Source organism: Motacilla alba, chromosome 1 (assembly GCF_015832195.1).
Source record: "Motacilla alba alba isolate MOTALB_02 chromosome 1, Motacilla_alba_V1.0_pri, whole genome shotgun sequence".
Taxonomy (NCBI): Eukaryota; Metazoa; Chordata; class Aves; order Passeriformes; family Motacillidae; genus Motacilla; species Motacilla alba.
Genome location: NC_052016.1, coordinates 36,032,073 through 36,053,064, shown reverse-complemented (window position 1 = coordinate 36,053,064; position 20,992 = coordinate 36,032,073). Strand labels below are relative to the sequence as shown.

The window sequence follows — 20,992 nt, the reverse complement described above, 5'->3', positions numbered from 1 at the left end:
GGAATTGTATCTTTCTCACTTCTAGATTTATTTAATTGGTGAATTTAGCATTACTACTACCACATTCTTCAGGAATTTCCATGTGATTTAGCTGGTAACTAAGGTATTGCTCAGTGAGAGTAAAGACAGCAGAACTCAAGTGAAAGTAGGGACAAGCAAAGCTATTTAGCTTTCAAAATAATCTGTATTCACAGCAAAGGACTTCATCCATTATCTTCATTGTACAAAAATAAAATTCGCAAGAGTGCATGCGTTATTTTTCTTTCAGCACACAACACCTTATGTTCTTGAAACAGAATATTATGGAAAATTAGCCTCTTTTCTGGCACAGCTCCTCTCTGAAATAAAGCAGGGTATCCCAGACTTTAATGAACTGAATTGCTAGGCTTTGTGTCCTCTGCCTTTCTAAATAGGGCCCCTTCCCATTGTGTTAGATATTACAACATAATTTTTTCCAGTTCATAATTTAGGCATAATTGGTGAGGAATACCAGAGCTTCAGGGCAGGAGAGATGACCTCCTCCTCTGCATCATTTCCATATCCAACACAGAGTTCCCAGCAGGTTTGGAATAGAATCAAATACAGGGTTTGTGCCATGGAAAGAATTGAAGAGCATCCTGCTTTATTGGACAGAATGGCATGATATGAATGATTGTAGTGTCTCATCTGGATAGGGAGCCTGGATGCTGGAATACCAGCTGTCTGTCAGGAGAGTGGGATTGCCCACTACAGACCTAAGGGCAGGGAGGGAATTCTTGACCAGCAAGCAAAAAACTAATACCAGAACTACTGGAAGATGCTTGAAAGCTTTCATGGTCTTCATGGCCCGTTCTGCCACACAGTCCAAAAATGAGAAGACACCATGGCCGCCCACTTCCTCTGTGCACTGAGAAACGCAGCTGTGTTAATTGACCACAATATGGACATTTCTCTTTAACACAGCACTTTCAAAAATAATATTCTTTTATTGCCTTCCCCCTAACTCCTTTTTGAAGGTGATCTTTCTGGAGCAGAAAAACACCTGGGGTCACACTCTAGTGAGCCCCAGCCGCCTTGCCTGCCTGCCAGCTCTGCAGCTCCACGCGCTTCATCTCCGGGACGACGGTGTGATTTTTGGAGGCTCCATGCCTCATTTAGCCCTGGTAATGGCCTAATTGGGTTGGAAAAATGCAGGAGCAGGAGCATGATAAAGAAACAACTCTGCTGTGCTTATTTCAGTGGGTGGAAAAAAAAGAAGAGAAGAGAAGAGAAGAGAAGAGAAGAGAAGAGAAGAGAAGAGAAGAGAAGAGAAGAGAAGAGAAGAGAAGAGAAGAGAAGAGAAGAGAAGAGAAGAGAAGAGAAGAGAAGAGAAGGAAAGGCAAACCCACCAAACACATATTTTCTACCTTGACTAGATATTTATATCTGTAGTTTTATTTATAATGGGGCATTATGCTGACTAGTTCTGTGGGTAGCAGGATTAATATGCCAATTGAAGGAGTACCAGAAGAGGGCCAGATTTGTATAAACATTTCCACTTCCAGGAATTTTCTACAGCAGTCAGCCCCCTATGCATAGGGCTTCACTCCATCCCCACTTAGTTCTTAGTAAGGACTGAGAGAATGGATGCTCTGATTATCTAAGTGGGAGGGGAAAGGTGAGTGGGAGAAAAGGTGAGAGGAAAGGCAGATGACAAGAGTGACTATTTCAGGAACAGCAAAGGAAGCAGCTGATACCACTAGCCAAATGTCCATTCACCATTTCTCAGCCATACTTTCTCCTCTCCTGGGAGGAATCTTGCTACCTACCCAAAGAAAACCATCCTATCCTCTTCTAAATTATTTCAAATTTTTTTCCTGGCATCCCATAATCCACTCAAATAGTGAAATGCTACCCTTGCCTCAGAAAATCTCAAAAAAAGAGAAAGAAATATAGACCCTTTTACAAGTTTCGAAAGGTGAGGATCCTCTTCCTTTAGGGATCAGTTCTTCAGCAGCAAGAAGAATGCAAGACCAGGGGATGAACCAGATTCCCCTTGACCCAAAGTGACAAACCAAAAAATTAACTTCACAGTGGAAAGGACAGCCTTCCCTTTGGATGGTCTTTTTTTTTAACAGCTCCTAACAAGATCCCAGCTATATACCTGACTTTGTTTCCTCCCTTTCCTCTCTGAGTGGGAGTCCTATATCATCTCAGAGTACAGTCTCCTTAAGCTGGAGCCAAAATTGCTCATACAGCACTGGAGTCACAGAAGCACTCCATATTTGCCATCGTGTAAAGGACAATCTACATCTATTTTAGTTCTCTGCCTTGGGGACTGGTACAAAATAACCTGTGTTTTATTCACATCTCGTATTAAAACTTCAAAGAATAGATATTTGGCCGATAAAAGTTCCAGAGGATCCTGCTGTAAATCAGAACACATCTTCACCAGTAACATTTTAAAAATCTGATTGAGTCTTGGTGCTCTTATTTACATCACAGCCCTATAAACATTTCCATCAACACAACAGCAGGGGCAGCAAACAGCATGGAGCAAGCACAAACAGCCAGTGGGAGGAAAAAAGCCTCAAGGATTTTCAGGCAACCTCTCATGCTTCCTTTGGGAAACCCACTGGAATTGTTCCTAATAACCTTTTACTAATGTTTCCTGCCTGCTTCTTATTATAATTTCCTTGCTAACTTGAAAAAAAATGTGTTGAGGAGGAATTGCTGTACCCATCAAGCGGCCAGCAAAAAGATGATTTTTTAGTTTCTTGGGACTCTAGTGGTAACATAAAAATTTCCCTGTGGGAGCTCAATCAGCTCAGCCACAGAATTGTTTTTGATGGACTAGAAATTTTTAGTGCTTGCCTTCACCTGGTAATTGCCTGGGTACCAATAATGGTGATGTGGTTACAGTTATGATATTCAAGCAGAATGTGGCATCAACCAGTAAAAGGGGCCTGGTTTCAACCAGGCTTGGAGCTTTAAACAGGACAAACTTTAACAATCATCATTCCCCCTGGCTGGTAGTGTAAAATCAAATGGGAAATGTAAATTAAAGTGTTAAGCTTATCCAGTCATGGACCAAAAATGCACTTCCAGGCACAAAAATATTTACACTAAACCAGAAGCTGTTTGAAAAAAAAAGCTGGCAATAAAAATACTAAAAACCACTTATTTGTAGCATTGAAGAAAGGGGAAAGTAAAAACCATTAATAAATGCTAAGATTCTAAACATGCAAGGAATTTATGAGGGAGGTTTATAAGATCAAGGAAGTACTAAATAGTTAATGGAGGTAAAGAGGCAAAAATTATATTTTTATAAATATAAAATGTGCCTGAGACTGGCCATGAGCCCATTGCTTGATGCGGGTGATAAAACTGTAAATGACAATCCAAAAAAGGCGGAAATATCGAATAAACATTTTGTCCTTTGCACATTGTTTTGTCCTTGGAATGAAGCTGTAGAAAGTATCATCCCATATTACGTCAGCCCAACAAAATTCACCGTAGGTAATAAAAGGAGATGTGAGATGAGATCTGCTAAAATTAAATGTTTTCAAATCAACAGGCCTGGAGTCTAACATAAACTAAATAAGGAGTTCTCCGAATCACTAGTGTTGATACTGAACAACTCATGGAAAAATGGGGAAATTTCAAAGGGTCAGAGAACTGCAAGTGTATGCAGTTATTAAATAACTACTAAAGAAGGAAGGCCCAAGAAATTATAGGCACCATACCCCAATATCAGTCTGGGTACAATAATGAAATTAATTGAGCCAGCAGTCTTTCTAAAAATCAATGAGGATAAAATATTATTAATTTAAACTATACTTTTAAAAGCCCCCACTGTTCTTTCTATGAATGATGAACTGGATAAAGACAACTATATAGACTACAACATGGACATGTCCAAGGCATTTGATTGACCAGATTAAAAGTTGCTATTAATAGATTCAAAACTAGTTTATGGATAGAACTTAAAGGTTTTGTTTAAGGTATGGTATCAATGAGAAGAGTATTTTCTAAAGACACCACCAAGAGGTCAATGTCATTGTGAACCTATTCCATATTATTTAATCAGTCCTCTAGATTGTAAAATGAAGACACATTTGTTAAAAGCTGATACAAACACAAAAGCTAGCAGTGAAGAAGACAGTTTAAATGTATGATTGATCACTAATGTTGCCATGTACAAAACTAAACTCTCCCCTGGGCACCAGTGATTTTCTGTGCTGTGCTCAACATCCTCATCTTCCTCATGGCTCTGCATTGAAATAACTCCATAACTCAATCTCATGTTTCAAGGCTTCTGTGGACAGCCTGCAGGAGGGAGAGGACTGCTCTTTTTTCTGATGCCCAATTTACCCACACGCTCTAGGATGCTTGAAGGAAGACAAAGCTTCACTGATTGGCAGCAGCTAGACTGAGACCCTGAAAAAGTTGCACCAGTGTCCTGCTAGGACACAAAGGATCTATTTTTTCTTAAGTGCGTATGTTGGTCTAACTTGCTCACACGCTGAGGGTCAAATTTAAAGTCAGATATGGAATTAGGAAGGAATTTTCCATCCCACAAAGACTGGCGAGAATCCCAAGTGCAACTAACTCACTGTTTTCTCTTCTTATCTCCCTAGACTTGTACAGGGAGATGCAAATAACAAATTCAAACCCAAAGATTTAATAGACTTACAAGACCTTAAAATAAAAAAAGGGACATATCTCTTCAGGGACTGCAATCACTGTATGACTCAGAGGCTTGATTCTCCTGAGTCAATGAGGGGCAGAAGACATGCATAGTGTTTTGGTAAGGGAAGGGTATATGGGATGTTGTATGTCTCACAACAGTTATATTGAGAGCTCCTCAGGACACAACACAAGCCTCGGGGCATAAGGAGAGACAGTGTGTATAGATTGTGCCGTAGGTGTGCCACTGTCATAAAAAAGGAACAATGTGATACTGAATTCTGCTACAGATCATCAAAACTTTGGTTGTTGAGGAATTCCTCCACTTAGATGTTTCAGCTGTTTAAGGCAATTCTCCTAGAGCCCATCTAACCAAAGTGACCAAAAAGAAAATTGGCCAAAAAGTAGCTACTAGCTAGAACTACTTCTGATGTTGACAGATCAGCTTACTGACAAGGAAAGTGTTTCCTATAGTGTCAGCACAGTAAAAGTTGAAGTCTAGGTCACATGTATACTTGTCTCAAGCATAAACAAAAAACCCTGATAAGTTCCAGATCTAGAGCCCCTTTCCTGTGGGTGCCACTTTAGTGAAGCAGAACAAGCTTGGCTTGATGTTCAGATAGCAGGCTAAACCTGCAGTGTTAGCAGTGGTGTGATGCCTTGTTTTGACTTACATACTGAAGAGAGCAAAGACAAGGCCTCAAAAGGAGAATAAATAGAGATGAGCAAGAGGTTATTTCATTGATATCTCACTTTTTAGAGAGCTTCCCACACTTACAAAGGGAAACACAAACAATGAACCTGGAAATGCATTCTCAAACCCTCACTTAAGTGATGTCTGATTTTCTCTTGCTTTTAACAGATTCAGTACTCAAAGAATACCTTTGCTAAGACCAAACCTACCAGATCTGCAGCCATCTAAAGAGCAGTATGTTACAAAGTGAAAGGAAATACTCCTAAAATTAACCTATCCATGGATCTCCCTTCCCACTATTGAAAAGACAGACCTAAGATGCACCACAGGAATGCACTTGGATTTCTGTAAACGAGAAAACTCTACTAAAACAGCAGACTGGCAGTGAAAAAGCACCACCACAACAGTCAAGGGAACAAACATTACAAAGTGACTGGGAACAACAAATTTCAATCAAATCCTTCAACCCTTTTGTTGCTGCTTACCTTGATTATGTCAGACAATATTGTTAAAGAGCCATGATATTACCTTTCCAAATTACAAAGGATCAAGGCAGCCTGCTCCTAAAATTTCAGAAGACAGCATATTCGCCTCTTTCGCTATCTACAAAGCTAAAGACAACAATTTCAAACAAACAAAGCACCCCCCTCTGGGTCCTTCTGCAAGGAATCCAGGAGAGCACAAAACTACCATTAGCATTTGCAACCTTTTTCTGAGCTAAACCCATTAGCTACAGAAATATTGCTAAGAAAACAGTAATAGGAGGCACTTCAGTGAACAACTACATCAGCAAGTTTTCAAGTGTTCACTGTATATGCCTAATTTCTTGCCAGCTTCATTTCTTGCTCAGTCATTTACTTCTTGAGCAACGTTGAATGCAGAAAAAAAAAATCTCAGCTTCCCTAGCCTATAAATAGGTAACAATTAGCTGTGACCACTTTTGTGGAGGATGGAGGATGTTAAGACTGAATAATTGTTCCTCAGCAAAATGAAAGAACACAACATTATTATATATAAAATTATGACAATGATCTGTGGATGCCTCTCACATCTTCTCTCCATGGATCTAAGACTTCCTAACAAACATTAAATTAATCCTTGCCTCCACACTCTTGGAAGACAAATGATACTTTGCTACAATTTGTTTGCAAGTGGGAGAATGTAATGAACAGCTAATGCTTACACATCTAATTTAAAAAAATGCTTTCATGATTTTATTTCTAAATGTTTATTTAATTTCCCAAAAGTGAAACTGAGAAAAGTGTACTATTTCATGCCAGTCTCTCTCCACCACTTCGGCTCTTTGAAGCCTTACAACATCAAGCCTGTAAATTCAATTTCTCTGTCTGGAGGCTCAGATCTAATAGCTCTGTCTGGAACATCAGTATCAAGGGATCTTGTCTTCAGAGTTTAAAGGAAAACAGCAAAGAGCTTTCTGGAGACACAGAAAGAAAAATTCTATTATTTATTTTAGAGAGAGATTATTAAGAGGTGACAACTACAAGAGCATATTACTTTTATTAGTAGCTTCTCAGTATTACAGTGTAGACCAAAATTTATGTACAGACACAGAGAAAAAAAAGAATGTACTCTCACCTATGTAAAACTTGCCCAGGTTCTCTCTCCAGCAGAAATAATCACTGCTTATTTCAGAACAAGTCACAATGAACTGGGATAGTTAACCTCCCACCTCAGGTCCCACCATCATCTCCAACAATTTTAAGTTTTTTAAGCACTGAGGCAAAATGACTTCCTGTTTCTATCAGTAAGTGTCATCATTAGCAATGAATACTCTGACTGCTAAGACTTACATTATGTAGTATTAGATCACCACTTTTTAAAAACTCATTTTTGCAAGCCTGTTGTATTCTTGGGCCAGTAAATTTTCACTGATGTTTAAATTTTCTGACATACTTACTGACATACGTATCAAGGGTATTTTTTAAAACTTACACTGATGCATTGAGAAACACATAAACCCATCAGTGTCTTTGTGTGTTTGTCAGCCTTTATGCTATCAGCCTAGCTGCTCCTATCAACTTTGCTGCATCTCCTGAGATCTAGCCATTTTGAATAAAGTTTGCATCACAGCAGCCCAGCAAAACTTGCAGCTTTAAAACACAGTTTTTATGGAAAAAACCCCAATGTCTCATTTGCAAGGGCAGAGATTCCAAACCAGTATGGTTACATAGGTCCATCACCTTAAGAGGTTTAGGTCTTCAGACAGGTTTCTATTTAAGCACCATTTACTGTTAATGCATGTTGAAATGGATCATTCATTGCAGTTAGATCAGCTTTCCATAAGCCAGAGGGTTTTATATAGACCTATACATATGTAGACCTTTAAATACAGATCTATTTCCAATAGAGCTCCAACATTGCTACAGTGGTTGATAACAGGAAATGAAGAAATTATCTGAAAGTAAGAAATTCCCTATAAAATTTTATCATGCTTCCATGTTTTAAACATGTTGATTTAAATAATTTCAGTTTCTCTGTCAAATCCTACCCTCACTTCTTCTTTGGAGCAGTATAATCCACATCCTCAGTCTCCTCTTCCCTATTCACAGAGAACCACAAACATCTGCTGTTTTGTTTGTGAACATGCTGGCAGTCTGCTCAGATACCTGGCTCAGGTCTCAAAAACTGGTGTTTTAACCTGGGCTGAAGAACACATATCTCACCTGCAGAGCATGAACCTCCAAACAAGCTTTGTCAACGGTCAGACCACACAGCAAGAGGATCAAATCAAACTCGCCGTGTGGGGAAGGTGTGACAACAGGAAAAGTAGTGAAAATGCACAGCCCCTGAAGCCAGGAACTGGATTAAAAGAGGACATAGCTTTGAACAAATGTTCAAACTCTGCTCTAATTTTTGAGTGCAAAAGAGACGTCCAGGCAAACAACACTTGATGAGCTTCCATTCTCTTGATACTGTGTGATCTTAAAAGGACCCAACAGTCATGCACATGCTTTCTGATTTCCAAACTAATAACAATTTAAGACCATGGAATAGCTAATATTACTTGAAGAACTGCAAACTAAATTGATTCCCAATACAAATTTCCAAGCAAGTACTAAAATCTATGTAAAGCTAATTAAAATTTCAGAACCTGCTTTCAATTTTACCTGTATTTCCTTTGTAATTACCTGATTACTTATGCATGATTGAATCCCACAGGGAGTAGGAGTTTTTCCTCAAATCATAATTGAACCTGAATGATTATTTTGCTATTTTATATAAATGAATTGAAATAACTTCTGTCATGGAAACACGTGACTTAGGACAGAGGTGAAGAAGTAACTAGCTAAGCCTCACAACATGAGCTCAAGTCTGTACTGCTCTATTCATCCATTTTTTTCATATTTCATCTCAGTACAGAATGAACGAGAATGACCTTTTGATTTTTCAATTGAGATTCTCTTTATCACACAATCTGTGTTTACAAAGTCATAGAGTATTCCTAGAATAACATCATGTCAAGCAGCTGTTACTGTAGTTTTATATGTATTGATGTAGAGTCTTGGAACACGCAGAATACTTCTGAAGAAATGGTCCAAGAGGATAGTGTAAGAAGGACAGCTCAGTTATCAATCTGCAGAGGAGCCACAAGATCCTCTTTCTTTAGGCATTTAGGAAAAACAGAGGTATAGTGAGTAAGAATTGGGATAAGGTTTGCAATCTGATATAGTAATGAATTTTGTTCGGAATGAGGACATCTGTATATTTTTAAATGTAATTATTACTCTTAACCACTTAAGTTGTACAGTAAACATACACAATGTTAAACAGATGTCAGGCCTGCAGAGGGCTTTACAAACAAAAGAAACTTGGGAGAGAGGTTTATTTTTTCCTCTTTACAATTTACACAATCCATGCAGATAAGGATTTTATTGCTTTATTAATAAAAATTAAAGACAGCAGAAGGCAATGAATCTAAGCATCTGTGACCACCCATAGTTTAAACAGTTGACTGAGAAGAGACTTTGTCCTGCAGCAAACAATTACACAGAAGTAATCATTCTGTACAAGTCATGCCAAAGCTCTCCAAGCTGTTCTTGGCATAAGACCAGCAAAGGTGAAACAAAAATAGCTTTATGCCATCCTTGCAATTGCCCAAATCAAGTAAAACAGAAAGAGGCCAGCCCTAGCCCTGCATGCCACAGCACATCTACAGGACTGCTCTGCCTATCACCCACTTGCCTGTGGTTCCAGCAGGGTATTTGATGACCGAGGACCACAGAGAGAAGGTGAACTTTAATTGTCACAGGTGTTTTCCCGAGGCACAAGAAACATTAAGTGAGCTGGCTGGTACCAAGGCAATAGGTCTTTGGATTTTAGAAACAGCTCAACTGAAAAAGTCTCCTCTGTGAACTTTTGGATGAAACAATGGCATAATATTAACTTACAGGAACTTTAAATTAAACTGGGCTAAGTATACAGGCAAGACAGGCAGAGAGTACGGGCAAGGCAACTGAGAGCAGCTCAAGGAAGCCTTGGGGTGTTGGTGGATGGAAAGACTGACGTGACCCAGCAATGTGCACTTCCAGTCCAGAAAACCAACCACTTCCTGGCTGGCCACCAGGTCAAGGAAGGTCATTCTCTCTCTCTACTCCACTTTCATGAGACCCCACCTGGAGTGCTGCATCCAGCTCTGGGGCCTCTGACATAAGCCTGGAAAAGAGAAATCTGAGGGACACCATATGGCAGCCTTCTAGTAAAATAAGGGCTACAAGACAGCTGGAGAGGGACTTTTCACAAGGGGATGTAGCGACCATATGAGAGGTGATGGTCTTAAACTGAAAGAGATTTAGATTGATATTAAGGAAAAATTCTTTCCTGTGAGGGTGGTGAGACAGTGGGACAGGTTTCCCAGAAAAGCTGTGGATGCCTCATCACCGGAAGTGTTTGAGGCCAGGCTGGATGGGACTCTGAGAAACCTGATCTGATGGAAGGTGCCCCTGTCCATGGCAGGGAGGTTGGAATGGAATGATCTTTATGCCTTCTTCAAACCCAAATCATTCTATGATCCCATAGGTCACTGTGTTCAATTTCTATCAGCCCATAGCACTGAAAGAAAAAGATGAGAGCCATAGTTATCTAACCCTACTGCCAGCTCTTTTGGTGAAATCATGTTCTCTTAATTGAGATAAAGGTCTCATAATCCCTTTTCCCAACAGGATGTGAGCTCTTGCTCATCTAAAATACTTAACCTAGGAAGGACATGAGCATTGTTAAGTACACAGCAGCACTGCTGCATTACATGATAAACTAAGAAGTATGGACTCTCTTTCCGTCCTAGTTGTAAGGTTATTAGATACCTGAATAATTTTTACTGCTTTGCTTCTGAAGAAGATGGTGTAATATTAGTATGAGCATCACAGAGATACATTAACTGGCAATTACTGTCTAAAAAGACAGAGACAAATAATAATAAAAAAAAGAAGAAAAAAGAAAAAAAGAAAAGAAGAAGAAAGGATGAATCCCAGTGAGGAACAAAATATTCAGGCTTTTGCATGTTTCATATGTTTATCAAAATTTCCTCCTTTCAATCTCTGGGCCCGGAAATCAGATAATTTTTCAAAATTGAATGCAAGTTGCCATCTAAACCTATATTTAGATCAAGGACATGAATATGAACGTAAGCATCCAACAGTAGAAATCTGAACCTGAAAATTATAGTTCTGCATTTTTTCTACTTTAATATTCCTTGATACAAAATGGGAACTCGTTACACTGCAATTAGACATTTTTAAAAGTTCTTTCAGATCTTTGGATGAAACACAATATCTGGATGCCAAGTTGTTGTCAACATTTTTACTGTCTGGAATTGTATGCTTAAAACTATTTCATGTCAACCTTTTGTATTTCTGAGACAGCTATTTCAATGTGTTTTGATTTACTACAAGAGACCTTTCAAACAGGGCCATATAATGTAAGGTTGTTTCAAAGTGCCTATAATAACAAAATCTTAATAGTCCACATGTGTTGCGTGCAAATGTACTTCTTATAATTTACAAGAGGTTATTGTTTTTAATGGACATCCCTCCAAACCTACCTGCCAGTTTGCAAATTGCTAACAGCAACAGGAAACTGTGAGGACAAACTGCACCCTTGGTGTCACATACAGTCTTCTGCATCCCCCAGGTTGTTGGCACAACCGTCAACAATTCTCCGTTACACGTCAGTAATTCTTTGGGCAAGGTACACAAAGAGAGAGGATACAAATTGTTGTGTCAGCTCTGCCAGTTTTGCAATGTTAATAGAAATTACAGCACCAAGATTTGTTTTAGACTTTAGTAACTGCAGCTATTTCACTGATAAACACCACTAAAGACGTATTGAGTAAGAAAATGAGACTGCTACAAATCCCCTCCCGGAATAAGATTTTCACTTTAAAAACTGCAAATATGAACAATGTCAGGGCATTGCTTGTAGGAAAGACACTTTGGTAAAACTCTAAAACTTTCAGCAAAAATAAGAAATTTCAGAGTAAGCAATTTACATTGTTTTGATATAGAGGCATTAAAATAATCTGTTCCTCTATAATAATCTTTGTCAATGGTCTCTTCTCACAGGATTTCATTGGTATTTTCAGTTTCATCTGCCAGGCACTGTCACCAACCTAAAGGTTCTTAGAAATATGATCATCTGCAGCTATAACTAGCTAATAGTCTTTACCTATAATCAAGGAAAATAAAGTGCTATACCTCAGTGTCAGTAACAGGCAACAAGTCTTATTTGTACAAATACCTTTTGATGTACAATGCGAGAAATTAGTTATTAGGGGAGAAATAAAACAGGCATTATATAGGGAAAGTATCTCGTCCTCATACAAATAACAAATGGGGACCACTCAGCCTCACAGACCCTTGTTTCACCTTGTTGATCCTGTTCACTCCAAGAGGGATGATCTTCTTCCCACATTTCCCTTAGGCAGGTCTGTAAGCTAGCACTGTGCACTCTGGCACAGTGCCAGCTCTCTGCCTGCCTCAATTCCTACCCCACTGGAGCCTCTTGTCAGGTCTCCCCATGTGCTCCAGACCCTCTCACTGCTGCCGGTTTCAGTGCTAACCCTGCAGCACTCTCTCACTCTCTGCACTGTGCTGCCAGCTGTGGTGCTGATGATAAAACATCAGACATGTCCCACTTCAGCTAGAGCACTTGCAGTTTGACAAGTAGGGGAAAATGGCTGCATCCAGGCTCCTACACTCACACCTTCAGCTCTGTCACTGCACTCAGGAAGTCCAACAGCACAGCAAACCACTGCACTTCTCTCCATATTATTCACCTATGACAACGACCAGAATGTATGGATATTTCTGATTGTACTGAGTTCCTTTCCATTAAGTGTCCAATTTTTTTTTTTTTGTCCTTCATAAAATGCCTCCGTTTACCAACTGAAAACTGAAATCGATTCTATGGAAGGAATGAAAATAACTAAAGCAAAACAACTACCAAATACTTAATCTACTTCATTCTGGCTATAGCCAACATATGTTGATTGATCATGCCTGTGTCAGATTCCAGCCACAGAGCTCCTGATGTACCCATGGTCAGAGCACCATCTCAGCAAGAATGTATCTGTGACTTCAGTGATCAGACACCAAGTGGTTTCATTTGAACCTCAGTTTTCAACTTAAACTAAACACCTCTGCCTTTCATGGCTGTGAACCAAAACTTGAGTGCTTGAGTAAAACAAATGGAGCAAGTGTTGGAGAAGCTCCAGAATAAGAAGAGGTTGCAGTTACTAACACTGAGGAGCTAAAGGTCAGGTCCTCGAAAGTTCTTGAGATACTCATCACCCTCTTTAGGCACAAAGAATTTTCCACCCCCAGAAGTGTCATCCAGCTGCTACTTAAGCCTGGAGGATGGGGATCTCATCTCTGCAAGCCAGTACACTGACACTGCATCCTGCACCACTTCATGGAGAGACACTGCTCAAATCTTTCAGCTGAAAGCTTCCAGGCACAGTATTCAAAACATGTGCTCTATTTGTGGAGGAGGGAGGGTAAAGGCCTGTTTAAGATTAAGCTCTGCTTTCTGATTGACTGACGCTTTCGAAGGCTTTGGTATGAAAATGGACATGAGACATCAGAGACCATTAACTATGTAAACACTGCTTACTAAGAAACTAAAGCAGCAGTAATTGTGCCCTAGCTAGCTGCTGAAATTACTCAACCCATGACTATCCTGGGAAGTAAAAGAAGCACAATATGCTATCAATGTGTTTGTTGAAGACAGAAGTCTAAATGTTATGAAGAATTCATGTTTATTCACATATATATATATATATATATATATATATATATATATATTCACACATCACTGATGATATTTACGTTTGTAACCTCATTACAATGCTTTAGACAAGGATATCATAAGGCGTAATGTACGGAAAAGGCATGGTGGCACAAAAAGTGGAACCTATTTCTGTTGTTTAGAAACCAGATTTTATACTCAGTTTTTCACTCACTAACAGGATCCAGCCCCTTCAATCTCTAATACATGAACCAGGACAATCACAGTTGCCTCCCTAAGGTGAGATAAAGACTATAGGCAGGTTCCCTGAAATAATAAATACAGGCAGCAGAAGATTTAGTATTACAGCTTGGTTTATAAATCTATGTGTTTTTCCCATACTGAAGGCCACTAAATGGAGGAAATTCATCAGCAGGGTATGACATTTTATAATTTGTGCAAGAATATGACAGTCTTACAAAATATATGGCTATACAGAAGGCATAAAATATCTGTGAGATTTATATGTGGCATAGATTAGTTGTCCTTTGAGCAGATTGTTGTCTTTCCAACATAAAGTTCCTGAAAGGAACCACCCCTACAATTCAAAATACTTACAGAGCACTCATATAGAAAGAATGGCATCTGGTGTAGAACATACTGCATGGTGTTGACTGGATATAGCTTAGTTAAATTTCTCCTCAAAGGCTAAATATAAAACATGTTCTCAGAGAGATCTGAAAACTGGATCTTTGTTGCAGGGCTTGGACAGCTGGCTTGCAGAGGGTTAGTCAAAAGGTCCTGGTGAGTACCAATTATAACACCTTCAAAATATTTAAAAACATATAGAGCTAAACTGGTCATCTTGGAAGCAACTACCATAGCAGACTGAGCGTGGTACATGTGGACCCATTCCATCATGGCTTCCCACAACAGGGTTTCAAGCAGTGTCAAAGAACAGAGCAGAAACATGTGCTTTGTGTGTGGCAAAGACAGCAGTGAGGCAAAAGGTGAAAGAAGATGGGAATAAGGAAAAAATCCCTGCTACAGGCACCTACTATTGAGGCACTAGTCCAGACATTTAAATTTGCCTGTACTGTGCTTTGTAGAATATCAGAGATAACTGCAGCATCTGGCAGACGTGACACAGGACCTACAGAAGATCTACTCTGTGCACGTGAAATGGTACTCACTGAAAATTTTAAAGGTACCAATATTTCTGAGAAGATGAAAGGGTGCAAAGAAAACTGACACCCAGGTCCCTAATCTGTAAATTCACTGATGAACTCCATCACCACCAGACCTCAACCTCCCTTTTCCCTTGTCACTGTGGAGTTTTGTGCAATGGCCCATGTGAACACAGCCATGGTGGATGGTTCCATGGAGCTCCTGAGTTTGGTGGACACTTTGACACTAACAACGAGTGTGAGAGACTCATCTGCTGCATTCACTGGAACAATCAATCTGCTCCCAACCCTTATGCTTCCATGTCTAGCTGATAGTAGAGGAGCCAGAAATAATGGGGCAAGAGGAAATCCCCCCACAGTATTACATTCATTCAATAGCTTGTCTTTAGTAATGTTCCTTTACACAGGCAGATCTTAAACAAACTTCACAAGTAAAAGCTTAATTAATGCTGCCAGGCCATGGGTGAGCCAGAGGGTAGAAAAACAGGAATGGGGAATGAATGCCCTCCTTTTCAGGAAGATTAGGGCTACAAGGTAACAAGAAAGCACAGAGGACAGAAAGCAGAAAATACAGGTTAGATAGTACTTCTTGGAGGAAAGGACAACATCTGTTGAGCTCTGTCTTGAGGAGATGACATGAAATTGAAAGATGAAGAGTCTTTCATCTCCTTAACCTAGTATGCCTAAGACAACTTCAGCACTCTCTGGCAGGGACCAGTTCTCTTTTATGTTTGCAGAGCATACTGCAGACCACTATTCTGGTTTGTAACATGTTCTCCTAAGTGAAGACAAGTATCAGGTCAGGAGCCCCATTGCTTGCAAAACCCAGCAGACTCTGAACAGTGTAGTGGTGCTAGAAGGACTTGCTGACTGAAGGCAGAAAGTCAGCAGAGCTGCTTGCAGCAGGAATGATTTTTTGTGACACTTCAATATTAGATTTTACTTTGGGTTGCTCCTAAATGTTCTGCTTCTCATAGTACGTATGTAAAGGACTCCCAAAACTCTAGTTTCTCAATGTTTTAATTCAAGATATCAAGTGTCCAGAAATATCAGCAGTCCAACAGGCAAAGAGAAGCATCGAAGGTCAAATTCTTTCAAGTAAAAGTGATCTTTCTATAGAGTAGAAGACATATATATATATATATATATATATGTTTTGATTATTCATGTTAATTATCTGAAAAAAATCCTGAAATCAACTGTCTTGAGTTTAATGATTTCCTGTGTATTGGTTTGCTCTGACAGGTTGGTGCATCTGTTTTCTATGTTTTATAGCTCCCAATTGCTATTTTCAAGTAGAAAGTCAAATTAGGAAAAATTACTAAACTGATTACATAATTTATGAAAGTGTTGTAGTGAATTTATCCTTACTCATTAGAGGTCACTTAATGTGTTTCTCACTTGTTAAGATGAAATATCTGGTTTTAGATGCTAAATACTGTCACAAGTCTCAAAAGTAGTGTATTTGTGCAAACTACTACAGAAAAAAAAAAGTCCATCAATGAATTCCTGTAGATACCACCATGGACACCAAGATAACTTTTTTAAACAGATGCCAACAGTTTAGCTGCAACGATCAGAGTGTTCACATATCTTACCTACTATTTTAGTTGTGAGATGTCTTTGTGTTGACTGACTTTTGTTATTTATTTCAGAACCTGAGTGTACCTTCTGGCTGACTCACAGCTATGTAATAATTTTTTTGAGAGGACTGAATTCCATTTCATGACTGGCTACAGGCTGCATCATAAATTCAAGACTCCTCACTCTCCACTGATCTCCCACAGATGCCAAAAGGAAGCTTGTACAGAGATCAAAGGAAGAATTTGGGCTCTGTGTAGTAAAATAAAACTTTCAGTTGTTATTTTTTACATCACATTCAGAACTGCTTACTGGAAAATGTTCCCTTTGCTAGGGTCATTGCCACCCTTGCCTCCTGTCTCTTTTCCCTTCCCCATCCATCTGTCTTTTCTCTGTCTTCCTTTTCTTCTCTTTGCATGTGTCACTGCAGATTCCCACTCCCTGTGCGCTGTGTTGGAATGGTCATAGTAACACGCGCACTGCCACCAATACTTGCCACTTTACTGCAAGTACTTGCATTCTGACAACTCCAGAGGAGCAGTGGTTCAAATCTCTCTCCAAACAGGACACAGCACAATAACCCACACTTTCGCCCAAGAGAATATTGCATATTTATATCTGCAATGTCACAGTGGGGTTTAACACTTCCTACCCCACCATTATTTTTCAAGAATCAAAGATCACTTTGAGCAGTTACTAACTGCTTTATCCATATCAGACACTCATCCAGGTGTTCTGTATCTCATCCACGAAAAGTATTCAACACCAAGTAGTCTCTATTCCAGGCAACGGAGGCATCAGCAGGTTAACATGCCAGCCACAAGTGCCCCAAATTACCTATTAATAAATAAAAATTAAAAGTCCAGTAGCATAAAGTTTTCCCTCCAACTCCAAAATGGATTTAGATCAGTAAAGCTGGTTTCAGACACAAGGCTTCTAGTTACAAGGACCACATGAAGGCTGCTGATCAGAGGAGTGGTCAACCAACCCTATGCACCACAACAGTCAGTTGAATTGTCCTGAAAATGGAGGGAAAAAGGATCAGATGATACTTTTGAACCTCTCTGCTTTGCCTGTTCTCATATGTCAACCTTACCATAACACACTGCAAAGTTTTTTGCATGGAAATTCCAGTGTGCTTTAGAAACCTCTGTTTCTAACCAAGCTATTTCTAACATTATCCTGTGAGGTACAGTTCTTATCATCACTTTTTTCAAACTGGAAAACTGAAAGAAAATGGTTTGTCTGAGGTCAGTGTCCAAGCCCAGAACAGGCTCTGGAATGGTCGTTACGACTGAGTCACTAGATTGTGTTGCCTTCACCATCATTTAATGTAGGCAGGAAGAGATTATCATCTGTCATGTTTTGTAAACTGGGCAGTTCATCTCACCTAACTTTCTCAGCTGAACAACAACAAAAAAATGTGCTTACATGGAATCAGCCTTGAAACATGAGCAAATAAGACTTTGGTACTAAAGCTACCAACTCTCTGTCAATGTCCTCCCTCAGTCTACTTGGTGTCAATAATGTTCTCAAAATCGTAGGCACAAATTAGTGCAGACAAAGAATTCTGCACTCTTGCAGTTAATAAGTGACTGAGAAAGGCTGTCAATTTATGCAGAAGAGGTTGTTTGCAACCAACAATAGATGCAACAGCTTGCAACCAACATGCAGATGGAATGAGAATGAACTGGAAAGGTCCCCCTGTCTCACTCGACATTTTTGCTCGTAATACAGAAGATAATCCTAATAATCTTATCAAATACCAAAAAAATATTGAGGTTTGCGAATGGTAGAAAGAGTGTCAGGATGACAGACCTGGGATCTGAGTTCTTCCACTAAGCCATAAAGTTTAACATAAGAGGTTCAACCTTTTCTGTCAATATTGGTCAGTTGACATTTTGAGAATGATGTCGAAATTTTGCCTGCTGTCACCCACTCCATCACTAACCTTTCTGAGAAGTTAAGGGTAGGACAGTCTGGTGTCAAATACTGTTATGAGATTTGACACACACTTGGGCACAGAGTTAGGATCACCCTAAAAATTTTATAGATGTCTCCAAACATCAGCCTTGTCATGCCCTAGAACAAAAGAAATTACTTTGGGATGCTTTGTATGGTTTCTAGTAACTAACCTGACATAATCAATCCTCCTTAAAAACAATTACATTTCAACAACTTCAATTACATCAATTAAATGCAAACTGGATTTTGGAATAGTACTTTGTCTGAATAGCCATCACCACTGATCAATTAAACATATTCTTAATAATCATCCAACTAATTTTTCCACTCTCACAGCTAGAAAAGATGTAAGAATTTGGTCTTCACAACACAGGCATTGATGGGCAGACCCCAGTGAATGCACAGAGCACAGAAACAGATTTCGTTCTTGGAGCTGAAACTTCTATTTCCCATTGCAAAGAGAGCTTGGTCCTGCAGCGTGGTGAGGGGAGAAGCATATAGCAGTAAGCGAAAAAAGTGCCCAACTGCCCAGCTTCAGACTAAATCAAGTACAGGAGTTAAGGGCTCTAATTTCCACAATTAGCATAAGCACTTTCAGGGGCCTGGGAAATAGCCTTAGCAACGCCTCACTGATACTCCCCTGACCTTGTCCCTCCCAGCACATCCTCTCTGCGTTTACACCGGGGGGGGTGAAACATGAGTAGGAGGCAAAAAAGTCCCAACTGTGATAGAGACGCTACTCAAAAGGGGAAATCGGGAAAAGCCTGCAAAGTCACTGTCCTCCATGATACATGACCAAACAGGAGAACTGCACTGGCCATGGCTGGGAGATGAAGGGCTACCAGCTCCCTCCTCTGCTCCTCTGAATCCAGCCCAGAGTGTCCAACAAGGTTAATCTAGTTTGCACCATGACTGCACAGAAAGACATACAGAAGTGGTTTTGGGGGCAGAGCCTGAGAGGGAGCAGGAGGATCATGCAAAATAGACCACCTGTTCCAAGTAGGAAAGAAAAAAAAGCAGTAAAAAGAGAAACACTTCAAACAAATACGAAAATAATTTTGTCATAGTCTCTATCTACACAAGTAAAAATGAAGATTTTAAGGGCAGATTCAGGACTTCTCAAAAACTCTCTTCAGACATATGGTGAAATTTGTTCTGAATAGTGCTAAGGCTTCAGAAACTCATAATTATGGTATAAACCAGTTTTCAAGATACTGCTATTAGCCACTTTCTATCAGGATCAGTGAAGTGATTTTTTTTTTCCCCAGAGCGTGTGATTTCAGTAAAACAACTTGTTGCTCTTTAAAGTTTTGTTATGAATTACTGTTCTTCTTCCCCTCAATATTATTCCTAGATAACTTGAGCCAGAGAAAACACCTCAGAGCTCTATGGAAATTTCTCCTTTCGCCTGATCCTACATGTATCAGAAACCACCCTGCCCAAGATTTGGGGAGGGGAGGCGGAGGGGTCCCTCCGTGGAATTACGTCTGCGCCTGGCATGGCCGGCCGGGCTCAGCCTGAAGTGCCCCCGGCTCCCCTGTCGCCCACGGCTCGCTCCGCACCCCGCCTGGCCAGGGGCTCTGCTTCTCCAGGTTTCTGCACCCCAAAGCCAGACTCGAAGCTGCGCAGCCTTCCCCGCCCGTCAGATCCCGCGGGCTGCGCCCCGTCCGTCGCTCCCCCGGGTGCTCCCAGCGCGGGCGGGCTGGTCCCGGCGGGAGCGCTGCCCGCCGCGGCCCCGCTCCCATCCCGGGCGCGCACCCACCTGCCCCGCGCCCCGCTCACCTCGTCCCGCCGCCGGGGCTGCTCCTGCCGCCACCAGCTCCTGCCCTCACTCCGGCGCTGGGCAGGGCGGCGGCAGCAGCATCCCCCGCCGGCCCCCCAGCTGCCGCGGCGGCACTTGCAGCCTCACGGGAACCGGCGGCGAGGGGAGGAGGGGGTGGGGGAGAGAGAAACCCCTGGCCAGGGCCCCGTCCCAGCCCTCCCCGCCGCCTCCGGCACCCGGGCCCTCTCCCACGGGCCACGCAAGGCGGGGCGGGCGGCGGCGGCCACAGCGGGGACCCGCCCGGGCGCTCCTCGCTCCGCGCCGCCCCGCGCTGCCCCGCAGGTAGCGGCGGCGCCGGGCAGGCACCGCGCGTACCGCCCCGGAGGCGCGGGGAAGTCGGATACCTCTCCGTGAGCCTCCCTGCTGCCCGGCTTCGGGGCGCTGACCCTGCGGTTCCCCGTGCAGCGGCACCCGACAGGTTGGCACACGGGTACTTAACCCTGCAGCAGGACGCTACTGTGGGGGAAGGGAAAAAAAAAATAAATCATTGCTTGCTCAGTTTTCTTTTCAAGACTGGGGTCTTCTTCCATCTCTCAACGAAAAAGTCTGACCTCCCGGTTTATGCTGTTCCCTGGTACCTGAAGCTCACAGAGTAGACACCAGGGACCTGTATTTCTTGAAGATGAAAATCCTCGTCTTGGTCTGTACAGTTAAATTTTGGTGTGGTTTTGCAGATTTTTACAGCTACAGATCTGCTATACCCACCAGTTGATTTGGTTCTTAAGAATTGAAATGCAGAGAACAAAATATTTTCATTATTATATGGTAGCACTTGCATTATTACACTGCTTCCCAAGTCCAAAAATCTTTCAACACCGTTTGAGAGCAACAGTCTTTTGGGATCATTATACAGTT

At 41.1% G+C, this 20,992-nt stretch overlaps 1 protein-coding gene across 2 annotated transcripts in view; it reads right to left on the bottom strand.

Annotated features, from left to right (window-relative positions):
• The window catches only part of CASR (calcium sensing receptor), a 75,440-nt gene extending 54,885 nt beyond the window's left edge, over nt 1-20,555 (bottom strand). Inside the window, exon 1 of one of the 2 annotated variants that reach the window (XM_038154464.1) lies at nt 20,482-20,555. The gene's annotated coding sequence lies outside the window, so the exon portion shown is untranslated. The other variant, XM_038154463.1, reaches the window with a different exon arrangement.
• Between the last annotated feature and the right edge of the window lie 437 nt (nt 20,556-20,992).